Genomic DNA, 6,000 nt, shown 5'->3' with positions numbered 1-6,000 from the left:
TAAGATACAATAAACTGCATATATTCAAAGTGTACAATTTTTGTTTTGACATATGTATGTTCCCATGAAGTGACAATTAAGAAAATGAACGTATCCATCACTCCTGAAAGCTTCTTTATGCATAACTTTCCCCTCTCTTCCTTCCCTGACCTCACATCCCCAAACTACCACTGATTTGTGTTCTATAACTATAAATTAGGTTATATTTCCTAGAGGTCAATATCAATGTCATCATACATTATATATTCGTTTATTTCTGACTCCTTTCACTCAGCAGAACACTTTAGGTCTCATCCATGTTTTTGTGCATATCAATAGTTCATTCCTCTTTATTGCTAAGTAGTATTCCACTGTATGAATATATGACAATTTATTTAACCACTCATCTATTGATGGGCATTTGATGTTTCCAGTTTGGAACTATTATAAATAAAGTTGTTATGAATATTAATGTACAAGTATTTATATAAACATATATTTATTTTTCTCTGAGTAAATATCTAGAGGCAGCATGGCTGGATCATAGCACATTGTAGATGTATGTTTAACTTTTAAGAAATTGCCAAACGGTACCACTTTACATTCTCACCATCAGTTAGTTTCCTTGCTTAGAGTTTCAACACTGTGCAGGTAGTGTAAATTAGGTTGGTATTCTCAACTTAGGTCTGAGATCCTGATTTCTCTTATGTTATCCTTTTTCAACCCATTACCCAGAAAATGTGACCTACTCATATGCTTGTCCCTAGACTATCAGAGAGAAATTTTCCGATCTGTCTCATGGATGGAGCACTTGTGATACCTGGCTTTGTGCAAGGGAGTCAATTTCAACTCTCTACGTCAAGGGAGCTTGAGACTTCATCTTTTTTTCCACCCATGAAAATCCCAGCCTCCCCCCGACTAAGGTTTATAACATGCTTCTGTAGGCACTGTGCACTATTCGGCTTCAGCTCCTGCTCTTTGCTTTGCCTTTAAGTTCACTCTCCGTTCTAGCACCTCCAGATTTCCCTTCCTTGTTTTTGAATTCAGAAATTAATTTATCTCATGGTATATCAGGTCATATTATCTTATATTTTACTCAGCACTTATTGGAGTGAAGGTTATCTGTATATGTCAGTTCCCTCTGCCATTTTGATTGGAAGTAATCTACACATTGGTTCTTAAATCAATGTATATATGAATCCCTAATAATGTAATATTCAAAATAAAATTTGCACATAAGTTTCTCTCACAAGTAGAGTGTAACATGATTTGTTGAAGGCCGCTGGCTCTGGCTTTAAGAAACAAAACAGCATCTTGTATATAGATTCACTACTACAAAAGTATCTGTTAGGTTTTCTGAGATCAAGGGACTCCTTGAGCCTTGAGTCCTGGAGTCTGAAGGTGATGAAACATCCAATGTTTGCACAGTGCACACAAGCACTGACAGCACAAACTGTTAAAAGCTGCAACAGTCAGCAAGCAAATGATATAGCATAGAAGAGACCCAGGTTTAATCTACTTGTTGTGAAGTAGCTAAGTTGTATTCTACCAGGTAAGAAGCTTTACAGTTTTTCATGAGAAACCAAATCACTTTCCTTATGCAACCCTGTAGTCATAATGGGCCTCTCTGTCCCTCTGACATCTAGGTCAAGGTGAAGCCTCAAATTCCACAACTTTTGTAACTTCAAAATTCCCCCCCCCCCCACAGTTTCTGAAAATTCCTAGAGACTTTTGCTTTCTCATGGTAAAATACCATGCCTCCAGCATCTGCCTCTGCATACACTGTTTCTATGTCAGCTCCACATCAGTGTCGACAAGAAAATCAGCTCCTCAGATTTCAGCAAAAATTCTACTGACCTCAAGCACTTGGGAGATCAGAAAGTGTACTGATTTCTGGGAGGAGTGAGGGACGAAGAGACGGTGTTGCATCACACAGCACACAATCTCTCATCAAGCCACTCTTTTTTTTTTTTAACTTCTTTACTGGAGTATAATTGCTTTACAATGTTGTGCGAGTTTCTGCTGTATATCAAAGTGAATCAGCTATATGTATACATATATCCCCATATCCCCTCCCTCTTGAGCCTCCCTCCCACTCTCCCTATCCCACACCTCTAGGTGGTCACAAAGCACCGAGCTGATCTCCCTGTGCGTGCGGCTACTTCCCACTAGCTATCTATTTTACATTTGGTAGTGTATATATGTCAGTGCTACTCTCTCAGCTGAAAAAGAAACGAAGTTGAGTAATTTGTAGTGAGGTGGATGGACCTAGAGTCTGTCATACAGAGTGAAGTAAGTCAGAAAGAGAAAGACAAATACCATATGTTAACGCATATATATGGAATCTAAAAAAAAAAAAAATGGTTCTGATGAAACTAGGAGCAGGACAGGAATAAAGATGCAGACGTAGAGAATGGACTTGAGGACATGGGGAGGGGGAAGGGTAAGCTGGGACGAAGTGAGAGAACACCATCAAGTCACTCTTGTTCCCTTCTTGTCTGTTAGCTCCCCTTCCCTCTCAAGAACAAAATACATTCTACTCATTATCTCATGTCTCACAGTTGGAGAGCAAGTTTTATTGCCTGAGCATGCCCTGAAGTCTTACACTTCAACCCAAGCAATTCCTCAAAGTATTTCTTCCAAACAAATATAATACTTTCCCTAAAGGAAACCTTGGTGAATAAAACATTTTCTTCACCTCATTGCACCCATCATTGGGATTGGTATGTTGACGGAGTCTGAATGTACATTGGAAGAGTTCTCAACGGAAGGTGACAAACTCAACCAGTTACACACATCTCACTGCAAATTTGCTTTTACTTCCATCTGCTTCCCCCTTTTCAGTTATTAATATGAAAGAGAGAACAAAAAAGAGAGACTCCATATCTTTTTGTGGGAGAAATTAGGAAGTAGAATGTTTTATGAAGAAAAGTGTTTCTTTTAGGCAAATATGCTGAAATTTAGCAACATGGTTTTCAGTCCTCCTGAAAGTAGAAGGGGGGAGGCATCGTGCGTCATTCATCCAACCCCCTTAACTGTAAGCCCTGCCCATAGAATGCCCTAAAAGTTCACGGAAGAGAATGAGGGGGATGCAGGGGAGAACGTGGTGACATTTGCAAGGGACCCAAGGGCTGGGGCAACACAGATTAAAACAGAAGAGGTTGGGGGGAGTGAGAGGGAAACCCACCACAAAGATCACAGAGTATTATTGCTCTTTTCCCACCCAGATGACATATACTCATGCATCAAGTACCCAGTCACTTGGTCACACCCACAGCTGCTGCCAGGGAAGCCACAGGGTCTTTCATCGCAGCACCACTCTCCCCAGCCCACTGAAGGATGTACCTCAGCAGTGAGGAAAGAGTAGGAGGAGCTGTGACCTGGGGCCCCTGCTCCCAAGACAAGCATTTGAAGCCTTTGAAGGGGAGGGGCTGTGCAGGAGGAAAGGGTGGAGGTGGGCAGAGTGGGGAAACTTGCAAGGTCTCATGGAAGTGAGATTGATTTCTCCATCTCCAGTGTCTCATCCTGCACCCTCTCCCTAGGATTTGGATTTCTCCCATTCCTCATGGCCTCATGTGTAATCACCAAACCTGCTTTGTCCAAGAAGCAGAATGTGAAACTGAGTGGCCACAGGAAGTTACAGCTTTAAGGTATGTTCCTTTGCCTACACTTTCAGTCTGAGAGGTCTGAGTCCATTTTATAGGTCAGCTCAGATGGTACATGTGTTGAGATTATGAATAGATGAGAAACACAGAGCCTGAAGAGTAAGCAGAATGATCAGAAAGAAAGGGAAGGACCTCTAGTGCTAGAAATCACTGAAGACAGTTTTCTTTCCTCTAGTACTTTTTCTATTCATTGTGTGACTTTCAAAACAACTCTATAAGACAAAGAGTAATTGGAAAGGGGGAGAAGAGTGACACATTCATTACTGGATGTATGGCCAACTAGATATACTGCAACAGCCTTCTAATTAGACACAAAATGTCAAGAATAAACAAGACTACTGAATTAGATGAAGAAACCTAAGGAGGAGGAGAAGCATAGAGACATACCCCAGAAGGTGGAGATGAACTAAAGCTTGTTTAAAGGTAGGTAATTAAGGCAGTGGTATGTTAGGAAAGGAATAGACAAAGTGACCCATGGAGCAGAATAAAGAGCCTAGAAATAGACCCACTTAATCTATGACTGACAGAGCATCACGTATCAGTGAGGAAAGAATGGGCAGTTTAATAAATGATTCTGAAACTATTGCTTAGCCATACAGGGGGAAAGGAAATAAGATCCCTGTCTCACAGTAACAAAAATTCCAGATGGATTAAAGATTTAAATGTGAAAAAAAACTAAAAAAATCTTTTAGAAGAAAATACAGAATATCTTTATGACTAAAAACACAAAAGTTAAAACCCTGAAAGACTGATAATTTTAATAACATTAAAATTAACAAATTTGTTCATGTAAATATATATAAAGAAGGTAAAAACACAAACCACTATATGACAGAAATATTTCCTACACAAGTAACACAGAAAATTTAGTATCCTGAAAACTACACCTCCTAGAATTAGTAAGAAAAAACTTCCCCTCCCCTCAAAAAAATAAAAAATAAAAACTAGAAAATGGGCAAAACCTATGAACAAGTATTTCATAGAAGAAGAAATGCAAAGAGCCTATAATTTAAATGAAAATATGTTTAACCTTAATCTCATTAGTGATTAGAAGGAAGCAGATTCAAGCTAAAGGAGATACAGTAAGTCCCCTACATACAAAGGAGTTCCATTCCAAGAGCATGTTCGTAAGTCCAATTTGTTCATAAGTCCAGCAAAGTTAGCCTTGGTACCCAACTAACACAATCGGCTATATAGTACTGTACTGTAATAGGTTTATAATACTTATTACACAAATAATACATAAAAAACAAACAAACACAAAAAATAAAGAAAACACTTTTAAACTTACAATACAGTACCTTGAAAAGTACAGTAGTACAGTACAACAACTGGCATACAGGGGCTGACATCGAGTGAACAGGCAAGAAGAATTACTGACTAGAGGAGAGAAGGAGGTGGGAGATGGTATAGCTGAAGGATCGTCAGCAGTAGGAGATGGAGGGCAAACTGCAATTTTACTCATGCCTGACGTTGATGGCACAGGTTCTGATTCCTTGCTGGATTCAATTCTTCTACCCCCTTGAAAAAATGATTCAGTGATGTCTGGGTAGTAGATCTTTTCTTCTCATCATAGAAGGCATGGTAGCACACTGGAGTGCATTCTGAACAGCTGCTGCAACCTTCACGTACCGTTCTATGTTCAGGTCCTGTGCCTCAAAAACTAAGTGTCTCCTCAAAGAAAATCGCTTGCTTCCGGACATCCTGGGATTGAAATAAAGATACTGTACTACTGTATTCTATACAGTACTGTACAGTAAAGTACACAAAAGCACAACCACTTGTAGAGAATGCATGCACCTGACAATGTACGCCAGACACGTGAACTAACACGTGATTTGACATGCGAATGCAGGTTCGAATCTTTGAAAGTTTGCAACTTGGACTTACTAGACCAAGTTTCTCCTTTCAGATAGGTAAAAGTAAAATAGTTGAACAATACCAAGTGTTGGCAAATATATAGAGGGAGGGAGAACTCTCATTCACTGATGTATACATTTATATAAGTACTTTGGAGAGCAATTTGGCATAACCTAGTAAAGTTAAACATGCATAGATCCAATGACTCAGAAAGTCACTCCCAAATTTACACCTAGAGAAATTTTTGGACGTGTGTTCTAGGAGTTATATTCAAGAATCTTCATAGCAGCCATGTTTGTAATAGCAAACATTGGAAATAACCCAAATGTTCATCAGCAATAGAATGGGTGAATAAATAGTGGTACTATCATACGATGGAGTATTATGCAGCAGTGAAAATTAATGAACTCCAGCTACATAGATCAACATGGAAAAATCTCAATTAAAATTGGGAGAAATAAGCACATCAGAAAAACACATCCAGTATAATTCCATT

The sequence above is a fragment of the Balaenoptera ricei genome, chromosome 1, assembly GCF_028023285.1.
Source record: "Balaenoptera ricei isolate mBalRic1 chromosome 1, mBalRic1.hap2, whole genome shotgun sequence".
Taxonomy (NCBI): Eukaryota; Metazoa; Chordata; class Mammalia; order Artiodactyla; family Balaenopteridae; genus Balaenoptera; species Balaenoptera ricei.
Note: the sequence above shows the minus strand (reverse complement) of the source record.